The sequence below is a fragment of the Equus przewalskii genome, chromosome 19, assembly GCF_037783145.1.
Source record: "Equus przewalskii isolate Varuska chromosome 19, EquPr2, whole genome shotgun sequence".
Taxonomy (NCBI): domain Eukaryota; kingdom Metazoa; phylum Chordata; class Mammalia; order Perissodactyla; family Equidae; genus Equus; species Equus przewalskii.
This window is the reverse complement of record NC_091849.1, coordinates 54,159,425-54,178,411: the sequence shown is the minus strand read 5'-3', so window position 1 is coordinate 54,178,411 and position 18,987 is coordinate 54,159,425. Positions and strand designations below refer to the sequence as shown.

Sequence of the window (18,987 nt, the reverse complement as noted above, 5' to 3'; positions counted from 1 at the left end):
ACCAGAGAATAGACTATATTATACACAAGATTCTAAATACAAACTTCAAGGTAGACACTAAAATAAAGTACAGAACAGAGTCACAAATCATAAATAAGGAAAAATCTAAGAAACCCAGCATAAGAAATTGCAGTATTAAATGGGTAGTTTAAAGCAAACAGGAAAAGAAACACAGGAAAACAAGATAATGAGCGACAGATTAACAGCATTAAGTCCACATGCATCAATAATCACTCTCAATGTGAACGGATTGAACTCTCCAATAAAAAGACACAGAGTGGCAAAATGGATTAAAGAACACGATCCAACAATTTGTTGCCTCCAGAAAACACACCTCAGCCCCAAGGACAAACACAGACTCAGGGTGAAGGGGTGGAGGACAATACTTCAAGCAAATAGCAAGGAAAAAAAGGCAGGTGTTGCAATTCTCATATCAGACCAAGTGGATTTCAAAATAAGACAGGTAAAGAGAGACACAGAGGGACAATATATAATGATCAAAGGGACACTTCATCAAGAAGAAATAACGCTTATAAATATCTATGCACCCAACACACGAGCACCAAGATTCATAAAGCAACTATTAACAGACCTAAAGGAAGATGTTAAAAACAACACAATATTAGTAGGGGACCTCAACACCCCACTCACATCAATGGACAGATCATCCAGACAGAAAATCAACAAGGAAATAGTGGAGCTAAATGAAAAACTAAAACAATTGGACTTAATAGACATATATAGATCACTCCACCCTGAGAGAGCTGAATACACATTCTTCTCAAGTGCACATGGAACATTCTCAAGGATAGACCATATGTTGGGAAACAAGGCAAGCCTCTAAAAATTTAAAAAAATTGAAATAATAACAAGCATCTTCTCCGATCATAGTGCTATAAGGCTAGAAATTAATTACAAGAAAAAAGCTGAGAAAGGCACAAAGATGTGGAGACTAAACAACACACTACTGAACAAGCAATGGATCATTGAAGAAATTAAAGAAGAAATAAAAAAATACCTGGAAACAAATGAAAATAATAGCATGCCATACCAACTCATATGGGATACAGCAAAAGCTGTATTAAGAGGAAAATTCATCGCAATACAGGCACATCTGAACAAACAAGAAAAATCCCAAATAAGCAACCTTAAAGCACACCTAACTGAACTAGAGAAAAAAGAACAAATGAAGCCCAAAGTCAGCAGAAGGAGAGAAATAATAAAAATCAGAGCAGAAATAAATACTATTGAAACGAAAAAGGCAGTAGAAAGGATCAATGAGACAAAGAGCTGGTTTTTTGAGAAGATAAATAAAATTGACAAACCACTAGCCAGACTTACAAAGAAAAAAAGGGAGAGAGCTCAAATAAACAAAATCAGAAATGAAAGAGGAGAAATAACAACAGACTCTGCAGAAATACAACAGATTATAAGAGAATACTACAAAAAACTATATGCCAACACAATGGATAACCTAGAGGAAATGGATAAATTCTTGGACTCCTACAATCTCCCAAAGCTCACTCAAGAAGAGGCAGACAATTTGAACAGACCAATCACAAGGAAAGAGATTGAAACAGCAATCAAAAACATCCCAAAGAATAAAACCCCAGGACCAGATGGCTTTCCTGGGGAATTCTACCAAACTTTCAGAGAGGATTTAATACCTATCCTTTTCAAGCTATTCCAAAAACTTAGGGAAGATGGAACACTTCATAACACATTCTATGAGGCCAACATCACGCTGATACCAAAACCTGACAAGGACACCACGAAAAAAGAGAACTACAGGCCAGTATCACTGATGAACATAGATGCAAAAATTCTAAACCAAATTTTGGCAACCAGAATTCAGCAATTGATCAAAAGAATCATACATCATGATCAGGTGGGATTCATACCAGGGACACAGGGATGGTTCAACATCCGCAAATCAATCAACGTGATACACCACATCAACAAACTGAGGAATAAAAACCACATGATCATCTCAATAGATGCAGAGAAGGCATTTGACAAGATCCAACAGCCATTTATGATAAAAACTCTCAACAAAATGGGCATAGAAGGAAACTACCTCAACATAATAAAGGCCATATATGACAAACCCATAGCCAACATCATACTCAATGGGCAAAAACTGAATGCCATCCCCCTGAAAACAGGAACGAGACAAGGATGCCCTCTATCACCACTCTTATTTAACATAGTACTGGAGGTCCTGGCCAGAGCAATCAGGCAAGAAAAAGGAATAAAAGGACTCGAAATAGGGAGGGAAGAAGTGAAACTCTCGCTGTTTGCAGACTACATGATCTTATATATAGGAAACCCCAAAGAATCCATTGGAAAACTGTTAGAAGTAATCAACAACTACAGCAAAGTTGCAGGGTATAAAATCAATTTGCATAAATCAGTAGCATTTCTGTACTCCAGTAATGAACCAACAGAAAAAGAACTCAAGAACACAATACCATTCACAATCACAACAAAAAGAATAAAATACCTTGGGGTAAATTTAACTAAGGAAGTGAAGGACCTATATAATGAAAATTACAAGGCCTTTCGGAGAGAATTGGATGATGACATAAGGAGATGGAAAGACATTCCATGTACGTGGATTGGAAGAATAAACATAGTTAAAATGTCCATTCTACCTAAAGCAATCTACAGATTCAGCGCCATCCCAATCAGAATCCCAATGACATTCTTTACAGAATTAGAACAAAGAATCCTAAAATTCATATGGGGCAACAAAAGACCCCGAATTTCTAAAGCAATCCTGAGAAAAAAGAACAAAACGGGAGGCATCACAATCCCTGACTTCAAAACATACTACAAAGCTACAGTAATCAAAACAGCATGGTACTGGTACGAAAACAGGTGCACAGATCAATGGAACAGAATTGAAAGCCCAGAAAGAAAACCACACATCTATGGACAGCTTATCTTTGACAGAGGAGCTGAGGGCATACAATGGAGAAAAGAAAGTCTTTTCAACAAATGGTGCTGGGAAAACTGGAAAGCCACATGTAAAAGAATGAAAATTGACCATTCTTTTTCACCATTCACCAAAATAAACTCAAAATGGATCAATGACCTAAAGGTGAGACCTGAAACCATAAGGCTTCTGGAAGAAAACGTAGGCAGTACACTCTTTGACATCAGTATTAAAAGGATCTTTTCGGACACCATGCCTTCTCAGAGAAGGGAAGCAATAGAAAGAATAAACAAATGGGACTTCATCAGACTAAAGAGCTTCTTCAAGGCAAATGAAAACAGGATTGAAACAAAAAAACAACCCACTAACTGGGAAAAAATATTTGCAAGTCATATATCTGACAAAGGCTTAATATCCATAATATATAAAGAACTCTCGCAACTCAACAACAAAACATCAAACAACCCAATGAAAAAATGGGCTGGAGACATGAACAGACATTTCTCCAAAGAAGATATACTGATGGCCAATAGGCACATGAAAAGATGCTCATCATCGCTGATCATCAGGGAAGTGCAAATCAAAACTACACTAAGATATCACCTTACACCCGTTAGAATGACAAAAATATCTAAAACTAATAGCAACAAATGTTGGAGAGGTTGCAGAGAAAAAAGGAACCCTCATACACTGCTGGTGGGAATGCAAACTGGTGCAACCACTATGGAAAACAGTATGGAGATTCCTCAAAAAATTAAAAATAGAACTACCATATGATCCAGCCATCCCACTACTGGGTATTTATCCAAAGAGCTTGAAGTCAGCAATCCCAAAAGTCCTGTGCCCCCCAATGTTTATTGCAGCATTATTTACAATAACCAAGACATGGAAGCGACCTAAGTGCCCAGCAACAGACGAATGGCTAAAGAAGATGTGGTACATATATACAATGGAATACAACTCAGCTGTAAAACAGAACAAAATCATTCTATTTGCAATAACATGGATGGACCTTGAGGGAATTATGTTAAGTGAAATAAGCCAGCGAGAGAAGGATAATCTGTGTATGACTCCACTCATATGAGGAATTTAAAACTGTGGACTAAGAACAGTTTAGTGGATACCAGGGGAAAGGTGGGGTGGGGGGTGGGCACAAAGGGTGAAGTGGTGCACGTACAACATGACTGACAAACATTAATGTACAATTGAAATTTCACAAGATTGTAACCTATCATTAACTCAGTAAAAAAAAACCAAAAAACAAACAACAAACCCACAATGTTATAAATATTTTCGTATTTCCAGAGTCATGACTTTTAACGGCTTATATCCCATCATACTGATATGTCATAATTTACTCTCCAAATATTTGATATTAAGCTTTCAAATTTTCATATTATAAGGTGCAACTACAGATGGGATTATTGACTCAAAGGCAGAAACTTTAATGAGTGTATCACATATTTACATTAAAATAAACAGAATTTATTGGAATTAAAAAAAAATGAACGGGAGATGAGGATATGGAGAGAGCATTGACAGATTACTCTTGGAAGGAGTTTGCCTAACAAGGAAATGAGGAATTTAGGCTGTAAACTAGGGAGGAGGTAGGATTCAGAAAGGTCTTTCTTAAGATGGGAGACATTTGAGATGTTTTGGTGAGAAGAAAGGGGGCCTTCTCTGGGCCTGGAGAGAGTGAAGGTGGGGGTAAGAGCAGAAACAGATGCATTTGGGGTTTGATGGAGATTGTTAAATCAGCACAGTGCCGAGGGCCCGTTGATGTCAGGTACTTTCACATTTGTTGAGGGGGCAAACTGACTGGTTGCGCCATGTTTTCAAAGCAGGTGTCAGCAATTTAGGAGTTAAGGTGAATGTTTCGGCTGATCCAAGGTGGAGGCTGGAATTGATAGCTCTAGAGAAGGTGGCTGGGATACTGATGTCAAGACAATGCTTGAAATGATGCATTATGAGACTGGATATCAAAGAACAGGAAATCACAGGGAAGTATTGGATCCAACCAGAAACAAAGAGGCTTGGAGGTAGGTCTGATTTGCTTGAAAAGGAGTGAGAGAAGTGGAGAGCCAGACATGTAAGGTCATGTTGTTGGATTAGAACGAGAAGTTTCAGAGTTGGTTCAGTTCCAGGTAATGTCGTCATCCGGAATGGGGCCACGGGGCAGAAGAGCAGAGAGGGCGAAGATTATTTGAGTTCAGGAGGTTAGGAACTTGTGTGGCTGAGGTGTTGGATGGCTCATTCAAATGATGTGGAAATCTTCCTGGATGGTGACGACTCTCCATGTGGAGAAGAAGCAGTGAGTCAGATGCTGAAGTCCTCAGTGAATGAGGGGGTGTGGCCAGAGGTGAGACAGTTCAGAAAGGAGAAGGGAGTGGCATTGGATGATGGCTTGGCCTTCAGAGAGGGGCAAGCTTTTGATGGGACGCATGAGAGAAGGAGCAGCCCCTGGTGGAGGAATGCAGGGGTGCAGAGAGCAGGCACTTAATGATTAAGGTAAGACAAGCAGTGGAGATGGTGCTTTTTGTGAGGAGGTAGGGCTTGTTGACAGTGAAATGAAGGTTCCAAAGGGCACCTAGAAAACATTGGCAGGGAGGGCGGTGATGGAAGAGGTATAGATGGCAGGAGGATGATAGTCTTTGAGAGGAGAGTTGCCCAGGGGGCTTGAGTTTGAGGCAGTGGCCAGGGATGGCAGGGATGAGCAGCGCAGTAGGTGAGTTCACCTGTTCTGAGGTCCAGCGGCTCTAGAGATGGTCCTCAGGGGAGCCAGAGGCAGCCCTCTGCCATCCACTCCACAGTCTGCGGCCTTTGCGTCTGGCCAGTTGGTGCGTCCATTAGACACTATAGTCTGTTCTTTGAGTGTGAGCTCCTTGAAGACCGTTTAGAATGACTGAGACCTAAATGTATTATTGATTCCGAAATCAAGTTTGGAACTTGAACTCTAAAAAATAATCTTTAATAAAATAACTGCAAAATGTATTGTTATTTCAAGCGGGCTGTTGCAATTCAACTTTTATATAATTGTATATAAATGAAGTTTAAAATGACGAAAAAGGTGCCGGCCCTGTGGCCGAGTGGTTAAGTTCATGTGCTCTGCTTCGGCGGCCCAGGGTTTCGCTTGTTCGATCCTGGGTGCAGACATAGCATCACTGGTCAGGCCACGCTGAGGCAGCGTCCCACATGGTCACAACTAGGAGGACCCACAACTAAAATATACAACTATGTACTGGGGGATATGGGGAGAAAAAGCAGAAAAAAATAAAATAAAAAAAGAAGATTGGCAAGAGTTGCTAGCTCAGGTGCCAGTCTTTAAAAAAAATGACAAAAAAGTTATTTTAACAAAATTTATTTAAATAATAAAGCTCTTTGAAACATTTAATGGAAAAATGTATTCACTGTGATCGTGTCTGATGTGATATGCATAGAACCTATGAAAGACTCCTAGGACCCTGTGAGCTTTGTCAAACGTCTCTGGCTTGGTTTCTACACAGAACCTGAGTGAGGAGTTGTTCGGCAGGTGTGAGCGTGCAATTGAAAACGGCGTTGGTAAAGATAGCCAGGCCTCCAGCGTGACCCTCTTCCGGTGGTTGGGAAGGGAATCCACTATGTTGAGGAATCTTCTCTCCCAAGGGTGTTAGCTTTGGCATCTGCCTTTGGTGATTGGGAGGCCTAATTTTATCACTTCTTCGAGATCTCTTAAATGTCACATGGTTTGCAGTGGCGGGTTTGAGGGATTAGAAAGGACAGGTATTCTTCAGACTCATGTGGGAAAGAATACAGAATTTGGAGTTTTAAGACCTAGATTTAAACTAGAACAATCACTTCATCTCTTTGAGCCATAGTTTTCTTTGATGTAGAATGAGAATAATAGCAATATATGCCTCATAGGATTGTTGCAAGGTTAAATGAGACAATATTTTGACAAGGTTTCATGAGCTATAAAATGCCCCACAAGTATAGTTGTGATTGACAGGGGTTTTTGGTGGCATGATAGTGACAAAGAGGCATGAAAAGAAAGTAAGATGGCTGATGCATGACACAGTCTCATCATTGACTCATGCACGACCTGGTTGGTTGGTCTATCTGTCTATCAGTCAAGCACCCACAATGCACCATTCGAAACAAAAGCTAGGATCTTGGCAGTAACCTCCATCAACCATATGGTCTCTCCCTTCCAGCCATCTGACTCTCCCTACTCAAGGTAACCATCATTCTGAAATGCCTTGATCATTCTCTTGTTTCCCTTTTCCCAGAGTTTATCGCATCTCTGTGTGCTCCTAAAAAGTTTATAATTTAAAATTTTAGTTGTTTTTAACTTAATAAAAAAGACTGTCATACTTTCTGTAATTGTTTGGAACTCACTTTTTTCAGTTAATATTGCATTGCTAGTATTCAACTATACATATTGTTGCGTGTCACTGCTGTGTATTCATTTTGACTTTTGTGTGAGTGTACCACAGTTTGTCCACTCACTCTCTTGTAAATGGGCGTTTTTTTCCAGGGCTTTACTCATTTGAGTGCTACTCCAAGTTGTCTTGTATATTCCTCTTACTCTCATGTGCCAGAGTTTTTCTTGGGTCTATGTTTAGTGGAATTGCTACATCTTAGGGCATAAATGAAAGTTAAACCTTAGGAAATAATGTCACACTGTTTTTCAAGGTACTTGTACCACTAACCCTTCCATCAGCCAAGGGTAAGCTAGCATGAGGAGCCATGTTCTTTTCAGCATGTAGTCATATTAGACTAAAAATTCTTTCCAATTGAATACATGTAATATGTTATCTCACTGTGGGTTTGATTTGCTTTACTCTGATCTCTAATGATGCCAAACGTCTTTTCTTATGTTTCATATGTGTTTCTTCCCCTCCAAAATGTCTGTCTCTTTTATTTGTCCTTTTCCTCGTTTGGTTTCTCCTATTGATTTGTAGGAGTTCTTTATATATTTCTGTTCACTGGGTTTTAATTTAAATTATTATATTTTTCATTGCTTGGTTATTTTTGATAATTTCTTGTTCCTAATTCCTACTTTTGATGCCTTTTCTCCTTTCTTTAGGCATATAAAACACACTTATTTTATATTTAATATCTGATAATTAATATGCCTGAAGTTTTTGTGTTTGGATTTGTGTGTCTCTTGTTTCTGGGGCTTTGTTTTATTATGTGTTTTGCAACTTATTTTTTATTGAGGTATAATTGCAATACAACATTACATTAGTTTCAGGCATATAACATAAGGATTCGATATTTGTATATTTTGTGAAATGATCACCACAACAAATGTAGTTAATATCCATCCACATACAGAGTTACAGATTTTTTTTTCTTGTGGTAAGAACTGTTAAGATTTATTCTTAGCCACTTTCAGATAAGCAATACAGTGTTATTAACCATAGTCGCCATGCTGTGCATCACATCCCAGGGGCTTATTTATTTTATGACTGCAAGTTTGTACCTTGTGACACCCTTACCCATTTGTCCACCCCCGACCCCTGTTCTGCAACTTTTTATCATGACCTTTTTGTTGCTGGAACTTTGTGGCAATTTCTCAGGCTTGGGTTGAAAAGGTACATTTCTCCAGAGAGGTTCTTCTTTGTTTCTGCCAGGCTTTATTAACCATGGGAAATCTAAAAATAAATTCTCAGCGTCAGAGCTTTTCATACTGCATTGGTGGGGTCATTGGCCACAAAACACACATGAGAACCAGCTTGTGGTTATGCAAATGTTTTTCCTCCTCCGTCCAGCCTCTGGCTTGAGACAGGCGAGTGTACTTGCTACCCCAGGGTATTTTGTTGTGTTTTCCTAATCCAACTTTCCCTGCTTTTTTGGGGAATGTTCCAATCAGACTTCCGTGTCTTTGTCCTCGGTCCCTGCCCAGGTGCTTGGCCATCCAAGTGACGCTTTAGGTCACAGAGATCAGAGTATCATCTCCGTATTTGTTCTTCTGCTTCTCTGTGTCTCTGGCTTCTGAGAATTTCCTTTACTTTTCTGCTGCCTCACTGATGCAAAAAAATATCTCACTGTGATTTTATCCAGCATTTTTAGGTATTGTGTGGTAGGAAGGCTTGTTAGGATGTCAAGTCTGCAATACATATGAGACACCCTCGTCTTGTTTTTTTTTATAACTAAAGAGGTTCCCCAAAATGGGTCTTCTCAGATCAGAGCTATGTGTACCCCAAAGTTCTAGCTTTCATCCCTAGAGCCATCAAAAATTACAAAATCTGGACATCATCGTCCGAGTACACTCCCACCCCCCTAGCCAGGGGGCCAAGACATGACTTTTAATTCTCATTTCTGGTATAATTTTATTTCTCCTTAGGGCTCTGCAGTACATTGAGCCAGTTGCTTCTCATCTCTTGGTCTTAAAGCAGATGACACAGCAGCTTCTTTTCCCGCAGATGCTCACCCAGGGTACTGAGAAGCATTCTGGTGTCTCACTCACTTGCAGGTCTCAAATTCCAGTACATATTTGTCATTTCAATTAAGCCAGTTCAACTTCCTACTTGAACAATGTTTTGTTATAATCTGGAGTTGAACATAAACCCTCAAATAGAGAAAATATTGATGTAATATTTTTATGACAAAAAATCCAGATAAATTACGAAATAGCAATTGTGCTTGTCAAGTTATTTTATTTATTAATTTTTCTTTATTGTTTTTGGTAATTAACAACTTTCTAAAAAATGTTGCAGTTCAAAGTGCACTTTTTTTTTAGAGGGGAGGATGAGTTGTGGCATGAGGAGAGGATATTTTTTGTTTGCTTTCGTACATGGGATACTCAGTCCATGAGATCTCTAGTTCATTAGCTGTTAAACTGAGTTCAGGATAAATCTGTTACATAAATAGGCACTGAACAAGTATGAAGACAAAACATTAAAGATATTGGAATTTGGGCACCAAAAGAACTTTAGAGGTGATAGACTCGTCAACAATTTAGGAACCTCAAAAATCATCCAGGGGCCGGCCCCGTGGCTGAGTGGTTAAGTTCGCGCTTTCCGCTTCTGTGGCCCAGGGTTTCGCCAGTTCGAATCCTGGCGCATACATGGCACCACTCATCAGGCCATGCTGAGGTGGTGTCCCACATGCCATAACTGGAAGGACCCACAACTAAAATATACAACTATGTACTGGGGGGCTTTGGGGCAAAAAAAGAAAAAAAATAAATTAAAAAAATCTTAAGAAAAAAAAATCATCCAGCCTGGGTTATCACTGAGGAAACGAGGCCCAGAAAAGTGCCGTGAGATGCCAAACACCATATATCCTGTGACTTTCAGAGTCACAACTGGAAACAGGGCCACCTAGTTGAATATACTCTTCTGTGCTATATTGTTGCCCTGCTTATATGCCACGTTTAACCAAGCATTTCAAATTTTTTATATTTATAAATTTAAAAAGTATATATTTATGTTTTATAAAATGAACTGACCTCCCATGTTTAAAATTAATTTAGAAAACTCAGACAGCTTACATTTTTAATAAAACTATATAATAATCATTGGAGTTAATGGGAGTATTATGCAGGCAACACAGATTTCTTAAGTTTGTTTCCAGAATACGTGTAATCACCATGACTCCAGGCAACCTCGTCTGTTTATTAGAGTGAAAGAATCAGGAAGTCTGAGATGTAGACGTTTCAGGATACTAGGGAAGTGAAACATAGCTGCTTCTGAAATGAGAGCGCTGCTTTTTATAAACAAATAATTGTCATTATTTCCTGTTTTTTAATCCCATTAAGAACTGTTTTGGAATGTCATGGGCTCGCTGTAGCTCTCGAGATCACCATAAACAAGTGAAACTGTGCAAGAAGAGAAGTTATAGAGACACACAGATGTTTCACGTCAATGGCAATTTTATTGTTGCTGACTAATGATAGTAATGGTAGCTGGCATTTCTTAAGGCCTTCTGAGCCAGGCACTGTGCTGGGCAGCAGGCATTAGCTCACTTAACCCTAAGAGCAACCCTAGGAGGTAGGTTTTCTTTGTGGGTTAGAGAACCAAAGCTTGTGCACAGTTGCACAGCTAGTAGATGGTGAAGCCAGGCCAGGAGGCACCTTGCCCTGCCAGACTCCAGGGCCCCGTCTAACCTCAGTTCTCTGTTCTTGCCCCACTTAGCTGGCTGAGAACAGTTTCATTTCTGGTGTCTGGTTAGGAAAGTTTTTCTGTGGGTCATGGGATGTTATGCTTTAAATCTCTTTTTCCAAGACCAGCTTCGGGGCCAGTATAACAGGCAGGGATGGTGGGGGAAGGAGGAGAATTCAGAAGGAACTGATATTTGCTGAAGGAAATCGGTATTTACTGAGTACTTACTGTGTGGTAGGCAGTACAGATGCTTTGGCAGAATTCATTCACTGTTCATTTTTCCGTTCCACAAATATTTACTGAGTGCCTGACTGTGGGTTTGTCGCTGTGGTTGGAACCGGGGAGACAATCACGAACAAGACAACATCCCTGTACTCCTGGAGCTTAATTTCCAGTGGAGGAGACAGACAACGCACAGAGTAACAAGTGAATATATAACATGTCAGTGGCAATGAGGGCCTTGGGGAAAACTGAAGCGGGTTAAGGGGTATGGAATCATGGTGGGGAGTGAGGGTAATGTTATATAAGGTTGTTCGGGAGGAACTTTCTTTAAAGGTGACATCTGAGCAGAAATCTGAAGACAGATCATAAGGCCTTGCCGGCCATAGTGCGGGCTTTGGGTTTTAGCCTGAGGGCTGGAAGGTTCTGAGCACCGGCACGGCGTACTCTTTTTTGTGCTTTTAGACTCTCTCTACCGTCTGTGTGGGGCACAGACTGTGGAGGGACAGGGAGAGAATGTGATTGGGCGTAAGAGCAGCAGAGCTCTCATTTATTCAGTGTCTACTGTGCGCTTTATGTTATCACGTCTAATGGTTTCAGCAATCCAATTGAATTAAGTTCTCTCTGTGCAGCAGACGATGGCACCAAAAAGCTCCCAGTGGCTTAGAAATTTCCCTAAGGCTACACAGCTATGAATACTCAAAATTGACATTTTTGGCCCAGCTTTTTAAAAATGACAGCTGCCGTTGAGGGTGTCATCCTGGGTGCTAGATTTGGTTCCAAGTGCCTTGAAAATGTGACCCTTATAGAACAACTTTGAGAGGTAGGTATCACACCCATTTGTAGACGAGGAATCCCAGGGTCACGGAAGTTATGACTTATGACTTGCAACAAGGCAACGTAGCTCAAGTGGCAGAACTGCGAATGGAAGCCGTGATGTGTGGGCCTCCTGCTTAATTCTGGTGAGGCAAAGAATTTATAAAGTGCTGGACAATCTCACTCTTCTTCACCTCTCTGCCTTTTTCCCCTGCTTGGTTTGATTGCTTTCAGGTGATCCACCCCATCCCTTTTTGGAGGAAACTGCCTGATAAGTTACTGATAGCTTAGGATGCCTTTACATGTTTTATTATCCCTCCTGCGAGTATGTGCATTTACAAGCCTGTCACAGGGAGAGGATCACTGACGAGTGAATCTCTAATGGGAGGATTTCAGACGGTGTGGCACCAGTTTTCAGAGCAGATCTTCTGACTCCATCAGATCACCTGAAAGATTATGTTCTCCCAGGAGAATCAGGAAGGCAGGTGAGAAGATAAGGCTGTCTGTCTGGATGACTCGCCCGGAGCGGTCCTGATGAGCCTGTGCTCTGAACTAGGGGAAGAGGAGTGGGTTGTCACGTTTCAATTACGACATGCATGCCAGGCAGTGTTTCTCTTGATTAGTATGCTGATTCAGGGCCAGGCCGTGTTTCTTGTAGTATGGAGATTCGCTTGGCTCCTTGCATCTCGTCTCTGTGATGGTCGGAACTGGCTCCAGGAAAAACTGAGAGAGAGGCAAGGTTTCTCTTGCTCTGCTTCTAGGATCCTCAGTGCTCCCTCCTCCTTTCATCAGAACATTTTGTCAGGATGTAGTATGATGCCTTTATTCACACTAAAGTTTAAATGACTGAGCTCATGTAATGTTTTCTATCTGTGAGAAGCTTGATTAGAAATAAAAAGCTTTAAACAGAAAAAAATGAATCTTTATTACTGGAATTTTAGGCATCAGCATGTGGGTGATGTGAAAGGAGGTGAAAAAATGCTTTCAAGCCCTCTAAATGATATACTTTTTGGTAATGTAACTAAAATATAAGTACTTTTTTACCTGATTTCCATTTTATCTTCTTTGTCTTAGAAAGAAATGCTATAGAAACGTATTGAGTATTATGTGCTGGGCGGGCATCACATTGGCTGTTTACACACATTATCTCATTTCAGTGCTGTCTAACGCCCAGCCACGTATGTTGATTATCCACGTCTTGAATATGGACAAGTCAAATGACTTCCTGATGGTAGGATGGGTGGTGAAGAATGGAGCTGGCAGAAACACTGTGGCCTCCTAACTCAGCCCAGAAAAGTCCAGCATAGTCTAAATACTTAAAATAGTTTTAATAGTTAAAACGGTAAAATGTGAATGATAGCAGGTGTTGCTACTTCCCCGATGCATAAAGATGAGTCATAAAGCTTATAAAAGTATTGTTGGAGCTGGTTATGGCAGGGTTCTCCAGAGAAACAGAACCAGTACTACATACACACACACACACAAACTTATTTTAAGGAATTGGCTCATGCAATTGTGGGGCTGGCAAATCCAAATCTGTAGGGCAGGGCAGCAGGCTAGAAATTCAGGTAAGAGTTGATGTTGCAGTCTTGAGTCTGAATTCCACAGGACATCAGTCTGAAAACTCAGGTAGGTTTGCTGTGTTACGGTCATGAGGGAAATTCCTCCTTCTTCAGGAAACCTTAGTCTTTGCTCTAAAGGCCTTCAACTGCTTGGACGAGGCCCACCCACACTATGAAGGGTAATCTGTTTTATTCGAAATCACGTCTAAAAAAACACCTTCACAGCAACATGTAGACTGATGTTTTGCCAAAACCTAGGTGCCATGGCCTAGCCAAGTTGACACATAAAATTAGCCATCACACCAATAAATAATGGTTTTCATTGAAAAGAATTTTGAAAGTGCCTGGATTCTTTACCTGCTGACTTTGCAGCTGGTTCCTGTGCGGTGGGGACAGACACAGGACCAGTTCAGGAGGAAATGCAGCGGGGCACAAGGAAACAGCTATTCGTTTATTCCATGATGTGTGTGTGTGTGTGTGTGTGTGTGTGTGTGTTGGATAGAATTCATCATATTGTTTTCTGGACATGGATATACGTTTCAAAAAATTCTTCAAGGTTTTATGTTACTGTTGGAGGAAGCTATCAGGCTGGTTGGGAAAGTACCAGTTGAGAAAGGGAGGAGAAAAAAATCCTCAAGCAATATTTCAGGGTCAAGTGTGCAGCTGGGAGGCGGGGGAAGGTCAGGGGATTGGAATTCCCACAAATCCTAAGTGTGCAGTGTGACTAAGGAGGAGAGGGTGGGTCTGCAGAGCCACGGCACAGGGTCATGACTGATACGAGAGCCCGCTGTGGGCACTGGGAAGGAATGAGTGAATTTGTTTTACGAGTGCAGTGGAAAGAGTTTACCTATTTGCCTGTTATAGACAATTAGAAGTATAAAAATATGAGCATTGCTATTTTTGTGTTTTTAAGGAGCATAATATCATGACTCATAAAATGTTACAAGAAACACGTGCTAATGGCCTGTCTGTTATGTTCTTCAGAACAACTCCTATGTGAAAGGGGACAATGAACAAGATGGCTTATCCACACTTATTCTCTCTGTGTATGAGAAAATGGACGAATGAAGGACGGAGAGGCTCAGTAGTGCTTTGGTCCGGGGTGCTACCATCTCAGCGCACCCTCACATGACGCTGACCGGCTGCAGCTTCTCTTGAGGCTGGTTTCGAGGTCACTTACTGCAGCTCCAGGAGGCTGGGGTGGAAGTTGGAGGGAAATGCAGGTCTCTTAGAGGTTGGTGACTAGCCAGTGTTTTACCTTAAACAGCCTGAGGCACCACATACTCGGAGGCTTATCAGAGAGACTGGACATCTTAGGCCTTCTTGTATGACTTGTCTGGAACCCACCCATTTTTCTACGGCCCTTCTCAGGTTCCCCACTCTTAACACTGATGTCTGACTTCCAGCCTTCTTCTCACTCCTTCTAGATAAACTCTCTTACCTTCTTTATTAGCCACAGCCCAGCCTTCCTCTTGCCTTCTCTCTTTCTAGTCTCTAGATATTTCTCACATTCATTCTCTCCCTTCCATCCCTAATATCTGTGATTTAGTTCAGGCTGTAGTCATTTGCTGGACTATTACAATAACTGCCAACCAGTCTTGTCTGAGGTTGACCTCTCTCCAGTCCGTTCTCTCCGTGGCTGTCAGAGTCACTTGTCTATCAGGGCAAACTACTTATAACCCTTCAGCAACAATCCGGCTCCTACAAGATGAAGTCCAAGCTCTTGCATTGCATGCAAAGCTCTCCATGCTCTCCACCTGCCATCTGCTTCTCGGCCACATCCGCTGCCACTTCCACCTCTGCTGTCACAGCACCTTATGCTTTTCCCATGTCTCATTCTGGGGTACTGGTTAGATAGTCATAGGTCTCAACATCCTTCTCCCCTCTCCCTACTGTCTTCTTATTAGTTACCTTAATACCCATTTTGGAATAAGGTGGCAATAAGCCAGCAAGCAAATACATTCCCTTCTTCTCTGGTTCTAGAGTGATTCAAAGTAGCCTTAAAATGAAAAACGGTGCTGGAGGAGGAAGGAGACGTAGGAGGACGTAGCTACCGTGGTGCTCTTGTTGGTGGGCTGTATGTGTGAGAGACAGACAGATGGGCAGTACTCAGGCCGTTTCTAGCTCTAGTTGGCAGGGCTTCCTCTCTGAATCTCTACTTAGACGGGCCCCAGCTGCTGAAGCCAAGCGGCCAAGCCAGTGGATTCATTCCACAGTCATCAGGGGTCGGCTCCTGAGAACAGGGATTCTGAAGTAAACAAACAGTCCCTGCCCACACGCGAGTGGGAATCTTGGTCTGTAATCTCTGGTGTAAGATATCTCACTTTACTTATTTATTTTTCATCTCAGCTTAGGTCTGACTCCCAGTTCTGATTTTGCTGGGCCCGGTGCTCCCCACTTCCTCTATCTCGGAGTTGTATTAAGGTGCTAGGATCTTATAAGACACTAAAGTGTCAGAGAATAGGAGGGAACATTTGTGCCTCCAGGTTATGCTGGCACACCCCTGTGACTGCCCCCATAGGGCCCTTCACGCTGCTTCTGGGTCCTTCCCAGGACACAGAGATTTTTGGGAAGGCTAACCATGTGGTCTATCCCCCTAGACACACCTGGCAGCCATCTCTCTCTGAGTTTTCTTCTGGGATTCAAGGGGTCTCCGGCTGTAGCATCCACAGAGGCTCCCTCTAACCCAAGGGGGCCTCTTTTTGGGCTGGGGAAAGTCTTTTTCTCAGAGCCCTCTCCCTTTTCTATAACCTTAGCCTCAACAGATTTAGGTTTGTGGAAAATAAAAGCCAAGTATGCTTGCTGGCTGTTTCTGCTTCCTGCCCTGGCACCGAGTTTCCCCTGGGGATATGGCAGGGAAGGGACGGGCCTCTTCTGAAAGAGAGATGTTATTACAAAGACAAAGTGAAACCCAAGGTAGCCCTTGGTGTAGACGCAGGGGCTTTGGGCCACATAGTTGTTATGGATGGATCTCAAGTGTTCTAAGACTGGAATGTACAGAACATCTTAGGGAAAACACAAATATTAGTGAAAGGCATTTGGAATGCACTTAGCATTTATTCCCAGAGGGGAGGCCACCATCTGGTATGCAGCATCCCAGTTGGGCAGAGTTTTCTGCCAAACAAGCTCAGAGGCAGTGGACCTCCTTGTGTGCCGGCACTGGCCCCTGGTCCCATTCAGGTACGTCTTATGGTAGCAGGGTTATTTTCACTTAACGCGTGTGGAACAAGCCCTGTTTTCCTCAGAAGGGGGAAAGGGAAGTGCCAGGCACTTAAAGCTTCATGGACTGGGCTTCAGTGCAGTAATAAAAGCTTTTATTTAACGAAAAAGTAATTCTTCCACTTAATTGAAGTAGTAACTGAAGTGAGAGAATAACTATGTAAAAGCTATTATCAAAAGCAATTTTCTGAAGTCTCATTAATGAAGACAGGTAATGAAAATGAAGGTATAAAGATGTAACCCTGCTTATGTTTCAATAGGGAAGAATTGAATATAATTGCTTTTTTCATATAACATGTTTGTCTAAGTTTTTGTTCTTATCTCCAACAATGGAGGCAATGAATTTAAAAGAAAAAAAAACAACTGAATTTAAAAGAAAAAAAGAAAGAGGAGTGTATTTGAAAGATACAAGGGTATCCCAAAGAATTGAAGGTTCGATATCCAAGCTTGGGAAGGAGAGAGATGGGAGCTACCTGACCTTGTCCCCTGAGAGCTGCTATGAATGGACCTAATTCCAATAACTTCCAGTCTCTGTGTCTCTGTTTGTTGTTTCAAATTTCCTGGAATGACAATCATATGGGCTCAACTGGAGTTAGTCATCTACCCCTGTGTCACACAAGTGTGAGTAGGTAGCATCAGTTAGTGCTAAAATTTGCTTAACTCTTTCTACATGTAGGGCATTGCCCTTAACACTTTTCAATTATGATTTACTCCGCTACAACAACCCTATGTCTTATGTGCCGTTATGTTTCCCATTTCTCAGAGGAGAAAACCAAAGTCCAGAGAGGCCAAGTTTTCCCAAGGTCATGTAGCTTTTACCTAACATTCAATCTTTGGCATGACGTGCACATATCTTTAATTTTATGACTAGACAGCAGCATAGATGGTAGTTGGAGTTTGGTCTCTGCAAATATCCTGTGTTTATACCTTTGGTCCCCACATGGGTGAAGTCAGAGCCATATCCTGGCTCTCTGAAATACTTGGCATCGAAGCTTCTTCCATGACCTAGACAAGGGTAGGAGAAATGTGGGGAGCAGGGTTGACCATAGGTAGGGGCAGGAGCAAACGACAGCAGGAGTTACAGCAGTGGAGGTGGGAAGGTGATCCTAGCCAGATTCCTGGGGATCATGAGCCAGGATTTGCTGAGTCATTCAGTTTGGTTCCATTTCTTGGTCATTTGAAATGTTAACCAGGGTTCTTGGAGATGGAGCAGAATGACATTAGCACTTGGACATCAGTAGGAACCTGGCGTCACCTGTTTTCTGTTTGACGCTAATTTAAATGAGATATTTTGGTAGTCCTCTTTGTTTTGTTTTATCTCCCCCTCTTCAGTTTTCTTCTCCTTATTTTTTAAACTGTCATCCCCTTTTTATTGATTATCATTATCCCTACTTTTTCCGCTGTGTCATTGCTTTACTCTCTGAAGGCAACAATGTCACGCATCTCTTAATTTATGCCAGGGGCCCCAAACTCATTTACCTCCAGGGGCCAGGCATCATAAAGGAATAAACCAGGCCAGGTAAGGGCTGTGTCAGACTGGAAAACACAGGTCCTTTCTACAAAGGGGAAACTACGACTAGACCCAATGTTCCACATCTGAATTTTCATGCAAAATTTCCCAGATATAATGTTTGCCATTAATTAGTTTTTAAAAATGGGTTGGCCAACCACAGTGCACCTACAGGATGGCTCTATCAGCAGTTTATAACTTAGGTAGGACACTCTTGGAAGAGTAAAGGTGATGGGGAACACCTCTATCTCCATCCTGGCTTCTAAAGGGAATGTAGATGTTCCAGGCTATTTTCTGAGTCAGCCTCTCACTCCTAATTGGCTTTATACTCTAAACCATATTTTATGTATATACTAATATTATTCCACTGGAAGAAATATTTTCAGCTTAATACATAATGATAAGATGATAATATTTAATTATAAGTTGGCTATTTTATCATCTCCACTCTCCCAGTTAGATGTTAAACTCCTCCAAGGCAGAAGCCTATGGGTGCTTAAGACATATTTTTAATTGGTTGATATAAATAAACATTCCATTTAAATTATAAGATTAAGATTCTCTAATTAAAGAAATGTTTGCAGTGTTTGAGCTTGTCTTCCTAATGGGTTTCTGGTTTAGGGGGCTATTTTCAGA

The 18,987-nt window shown here is 41.4% G+C and overlaps 1 protein-coding gene across 22 annotated transcripts in view; it reads left to right on the top strand.

The window, feature by feature from the left end:
• The window catches only part of DST (dystonin), a 440,625-nt gene that overhangs the window by 71,035 nt on the left and 350,603 nt on the right, over nt 1-18,987 (top strand). The gene's annotated exons all lie outside the window — the stretch shown is intronic.